Here is a 6504-nt window from a genome sequence, read left to right as displayed (position 1 = left end):
AAAGTTAATACAGTTGTTGATGCACTATTAAGATGCAATTTATCTGCTGAGATCGGTGCCATCTACTTTGAGCAACCTCCTCCACATATCACTAGTTTTCTGTTAGATGATTTATGTGAAGTTCTTAGATACAGGAAAGTTGTAACAACCATTGACTGAGGTTAGGTTGTGTTTGTTTTTTTGTTTTGTTTTTTGTTTCTTTTTTGGGTCGGTGGACCCCCCATTTATCCCAAAAAAGAAGAAGAGTTTTTCATACAAAAATAAAATAAAAAGGGATGTATCTTTGACTGACGAATATTTCGTCAAAAAAGGGCTCTCATGAAAAAATAAAGAGACACATTTCTGTAGGTAAAAGTCGCCCATAAAATATAAAAATAGACACACTTTTACCAACGAAATTGTCGTTGCAAAAGTCCATATTTATTTGATTTAATATATATATATATATATATATATATATATATATATAGGATTTTTCTCAGGTAAGAATGTCCTTAGTTTTTCTTATGGAACGGATTTACTGTTTTCACCCACTTTCCGATCACATTTTCACATCTTAACCGTTCAGTTTTTAGGTCCTAATGTATGGATCACCTTTGCAAAATTTCAGCCAATTTGGTGATCGTTAAGGCGTCCAAAACTGTAATTTACTCGAACGAACCGAATCTGTCAAACCGGAACCGTTCGTTTACATTGTTGTAATTTGCAGTTTTGGATGCCTTAATGATCACCAATTTGGCTGAAATTTTGCAGAGGTGATCTATACATTAGGACCTAAAAACTGAACGGTTAAGATGTGAAAATTTGATCGGAAAGTGGGTGAAAATCGGAAATCCGTACCTAAGAAAAACTAAGGACGTCCTTAGTGTAGCCGGACTGTGTATATATATATTGCAATTTTCAATATAATTGTAAAGTGAAGGGGCAATGACCACTTGGAATATATATATATATTCCCTCTTGGAGTTGGAGGTGCCCAAATAAACTCCTTTATTTATTTTTTTTATTTTTTTAACAGATAGAACTGCTCATTGTATTAATGAAACCAACCAACAACGAGAATAATATAGGGGCCGTGACCACTTACCCAATTTTAGTCTAACAATTGCCCACTTTCTCCACTAAGAGTTTTTTAACCTCATTTACCCAATCTAATATTTGATGACAGTTTTTCCCTTAACCCAATTAATTAATTACATGTGCATCTGCTATTTCTCTCTCCCCCCGATCTGGTATTGCTCTCTCATCCCCCATTCTCCGTCCTCTCTCTCTCCCCCGATCTGCTCTCTCTCTCTCATCCCCACTCTCCGATCTCTCTCTCTCTCTCTCTCCCTCCCTCTCTGTGGCAGCGTGCTGGGATGGGCAGGCGTTGGACTGCGCAAGACGTGGATGTGCTGTGTTGTGCAGGCGGCGGGGCAGGGCTGCCGGAGTCTACATCGATCTGTGTTGGGCAGGCGGTGCTGTGGGCTGCGCGGGTGTGCTGGCCGCGTGGGTAGGAGGACGCTGGGAGGCTCCGGTGAGGAGACTGGATCGAAGGCCGGAATGCAGGCGGTTGGGATCGGTGCTGCAGATGACTCCAGTGAAGCGGAGGCGGTGCTGCAGTGAGGAGGCTGGATCGAAGGCCGGAATGCAGGCGGTTGGGATCGGTGCTGCATATGACTCCGGTGAAGGGGAGGCCGCCGGGAAGAATTTTTTTTAATTATTATATATATATATATAATCATTCTCAGGTGCGGATATCCGCACCTAAGAAAAAGGTGCGGATTTCCATTTTTTCCCCACTTTCCGATCACATTTTCACATCTTAGCCGTTCAGTTTTTAGGTCCTAATGTATAGATCATCTCTACAAAATTTCAGCCAAATTGGTGATCGTTAAGGCATCCAAAATTGCAATTTACACGAACGGACCGAATCTGCAGAACCGGAACCGTTCGTGTACATTGTTGTAAATTGCAGTTTTGGATGCCTTAACGATCACCAATTTGGCTGAAATTTTGCAGAGGTGATCTATACATTAGGACCTAAAAACTGAACGGTTAAGATGTGAAAATATGATCGGAAAGTGGGTCAAAACTGGAAATCCGCACCAATGAAAAACTGCGGACGTCCGCAGTGAAGAAGGCCTGTATATATATATATATAATTGAACATATAAATGGATCAATTGTGCCTGAAGTGTATTGATTTTGATTTTGGGAGTTTATGCAATTCACCGATGGGCAATAATATGATTATTGGATGGCAATAATATGATTATTAGGGGAAATAATATGATTATTAGAAGGCAATAATATGAGTATTGGGGGGCAATACTATGATTACAGGGGGCAATAATATAGTTACCGGGTATTATTAGGGGGCAATAATATGATTACTGGGGGGCAATAATAAGATTACTGAGGGGTAATAAAATGTTTATTGGGGCAATAATAAAAGTATTGGGGGGCAATAATATGTTTATTGGGGGGCAATAATATGATTACTGGGTATTATTGGGGAGTAATAAAATCAGATTTCGGAATCCGGTCACCGGTCCGGTAGCCGGATTCGGGATTCCGGTCACCAATCGCCGGATTTCGATCACCGGTCGCCGGAGTCCGCTGCCGGCCACTAGTCACCAGAGCACAGAAAGGTGGAGGATGACTTTTCTCTCTAAGTGAGAAATGAGGGGAGGGCAAAAAAGTCCCAAAAATAAATAAAAAGAATAAAAAAAAAATTAATTGGGTAGTAGGGAAATAATCCCTTAGAGTGTTTTGGGTAAATGAGGTTAAAAAACTGTTTGTGGAGCAAGTGGGCAATTTTGTTGTTGAAATTGGGTAAATGATCATTTCCCCAATAATATATACACCAATACATAGAGGTTCTAGAAGTAGGCAAACCCTATAATAGTACACAACTATTCATTACAGAACATAAAGCATAAATAAACTCTTGTCATCAAGTTGAGGGAAGAAAGTCAGTTTTAAAGCATGTCAATTTCTAACATGAAATGCCTTGCCAGGACCTTCCCCTCCTAACCTGCCTGAGCTTTTAATCACAATACAACACGTGTATACATCTACATCTAATGGCTCATATTACTTGAACTCTCAGGTTTCCTATACTCTTCCTCTGCACTTCTGCGTTCTTTATGTCTCATCAGTCTGCCGCTCTCACTTCACTATCAGATGAGACCTTATGCCCGAACTCTCTCTCTTCTCTTCTCTTCTCAATCTTCTTAATGGAAATATTGAATATGATTATTTCCCTTTCTCAATCAACTGCTTTCTGGGCATGAGCAGAGAGGGGAGACGAAGATACACATAATGAAACTGTCCATGGACTTCATTCAGGTAACGATAATCTCAATCTATTTTGCTCTCCAGCCATTTTCCATATATATTTCAATCAAAATCGCAGTCATCATCATATGAGTGAAAGGAATCTACCCCATTTGAGCTTCTTGTTTTTTTTCCTTCAACGTTTCAAAGTCCTTATCCTTCAAAACTTATCTTCCTTGATAAAGAAAACATCAAGCCACGTGTGAAGGAAGAGAAGAATAGGGGATAGGAAAAAAAAAAAAAAAAAAGAAAGATAAACTAAAAATTGTAGACTATTAGATTCATTATAGCCACATGTCAAAATCTAGTGAAAAACTTAGGCAGGTTAGGAGGAGAAGGTGCTCAGGAAAATATTTCATTTTCTTTTGTATCCCAAATGCAAGAAAGGAATAAGAATAACTTTCCTAATGCTTACTTTTCACGAACCAAACGTGGCCTAAAGGAATCACTTTCCTTGCATTTATTACTCACAACACATTATTTTATTGCATTAATTACAAAACTTTTTAACAACTTTTTGGATAACTTTTCTTATGTTAACAAACATTGAAATGGACAGTTCTTCAAAAATTTTCTTTCCCATGGGATGGGAAAGACAAATAAATTACTTTCCTTTCCGCGGACCAAACGAGGAGTAAGAGTCCCGTTTTTTTTGTCATTTTAAGGGATCCTTTGTTGGATCCATTTTTCGATCACATATCAGTATCTCAACTGTTCACTTATCACTGCGGATTGTTGCCATATAGTGAATTTTGTAGTCGATGGTATGACTATCCATGCATATCCAATGCACAAGATGACAAAAATCAATTTTGCGAGGAATAGAGGGCAATCTTCTATCAAAAGATCGAAGTCAGCCAAGGTTGTCAGAACATGGCCATGTTGGAAGACGATCCTTTACAAGCAAATACCATAAATTCAGGTCTCGAATCCAATACTAATAACGACCATGGGCCCAAAACCAAACTTTTTTTAAAAGAAGCCCAACATAAAGATTGGGTCGGATCCTAGACCCAAGGCCCACATGGATCCCAAATTCAGATTCGGTAACAAACCCAGACCAAGATCCAAAACCTAGGTCACAACACCTATGACCATCGCCGGTGGGGACATCCCAACCCTACCACTGGCTCTGCAATCATGGAATCTAAATCCCATTACCTCATAACCAAAACCTCATCGGCTCCGACACAACTGTACTCGTCTACCACCCGCTCCCCACAGTAGGCCGCCACAGAATGCAGCAGAAGAGAACCACTACGCCCACCTCTCGACTTGGATTCCATTCATACCAACAACCACCTTCACCGATCACCGCCCTCATTGAAGTACATTGATCCGCTGTCCTCCAACCCAGAACAACAGGTGCACGCCGACACAACCATGTCTCCGAGAAGAATGAGCTCTTCAAGAAAAGGCCAAGGCTTGAAAAGAGCTAGCTCCATGAAAATGGAGAAGGTGCAGGGGCTTGACGACCAAAGAACAACAGCGCTCCCAAACCCTAGCAGAACGGTAGGTGGGGGAGAACAACGGCGCTCTCAAAGGAATTCGCTCACCAGAGAAATTATTTGTGTTAATTTGGTTCATAAGGACATCTCCAATAGAATACTTATTTTAAAATTTAAATTTTCAATTTAATTAATTTTAGGCTAAATTTGATCTTCAACAGACTAGATAAACAAAGTTGTCAAAAAAAAAGAAAAAAACAGACTAGATAAACAAAAGCTAAATTTAAATTTAGCTAAAAAATTTAACTATATTTAACTAAAGAAGAGAAAGAATTTAATTTGAGAGTTAGAAATTCTGTTGAAGTAGAAGTTAATACGTAACTAGTTATATTTTAATTTGAGCACATAAATATTCTACACACATGGGTGAATTAAGGAGGACACTTGTACTTACATTTAGAGCCTGATACAATACAAAATCCACTTTTGCACTTCTTTCAAAAGCTTTCTATCAAAAGCACTCTAAAGTCTAAACAGAGTTTATCTGAAGTATGGTATCTCTAAACTCTAAATCAATGTGGTCCAAAAAAGTTTGTGGGAACAATGACTTTTTTTTATGATTAAATTTGGACCCAGAATTGAGTTGGATACTTTTGATTTGTTGATCCCATCTTGCCCTAATATCAAGATAGTTTTGGAAGGTACCTATTGTCCTGTCCTTAACTTACGCATCATTGCCATTGCTGGTATCTTAAGGTTTCGTATCAAATTCCCAATTCCATTCCTCTTCCAATATATCCCTTTCAGTTTTGTAATTAATTAAGCTTGATGTCGTGATTCTGTGAACCTTGGATTAATTTCAGGCTTAGTATTAAACAGCTTTGTGGTCTTTAAGAGGCTGTCATATTCATATCATAAGAGGTTGAGGTTCCCCATCACAAAATTACAGGCGGTTGAAAAGGCTTGATTTGAGGGTGGAGTATGGGAAGGCACCGACCGAAGTCTAACACAGGATGAGTTTATGGTTTAAACTACATTGATAGGATCAATTTTTCCATTTTGGTGGAACACACCATATGCTGCCATAGATGGAACCTAGAAAGTCAAGGAATAGCTCAAATATCTGAAATGTAGTCTATACATACTTACATAGTGTTGATTTGAACTTTTAAGTTTCATTATGCAAACTAACCATACTTATTTCATTTTACATAATTCAAATGTAGAATTTTTAAGTCTTTCTTCAACGGTAATTAATTCGACAAATTGTCTTAATATATGTTCAATACTCGATTTGAGAGTTATTCTTAAAAGGAGTTGAATTTCTAAATTTAGTGATGATTTATTACTTATCCAAATATATGTAGAAATAGTTTGCTTCTTATCTATTTTCAATATTTTGTGTGGTTTCTTATGCCAATTAATTAAATCTTAACAATCCCTTTAATAGTTGTGTTTGCCTTCTCCTACATATTGGTGGAGAATGACGCCGGATTGGCTTCTTCCCATTCTAATTGATGAGTCTTTGTAATCGATGTCAAAAATGGAGTGTGGTACTCTTCACAACCGGTTGTGGTGAGTTTAATGAGGCCACTATATACTCCTTGATATAGTCTTATTTAATGAATGAATCACTTTTTGATAAAAATAAAAAAAAATAAAAATAGTTGTGTTTGCTTGGAATGACTAGTATGACTTGTTAAACATAAACAATAGCTCCTTTGTCTGTGTTCCT

Source organism: Rosa rugosa, chromosome 7, assembly GCF_958449725.1.
Source record: "Rosa rugosa chromosome 7, drRosRugo1.1, whole genome shotgun sequence".
Taxonomy (NCBI): domain Eukaryota; kingdom Viridiplantae; phylum Streptophyta; class Magnoliopsida; order Rosales; family Rosaceae; genus Rosa; species Rosa rugosa.
This window is presented reverse-complemented; position numbering follows the sequence as displayed.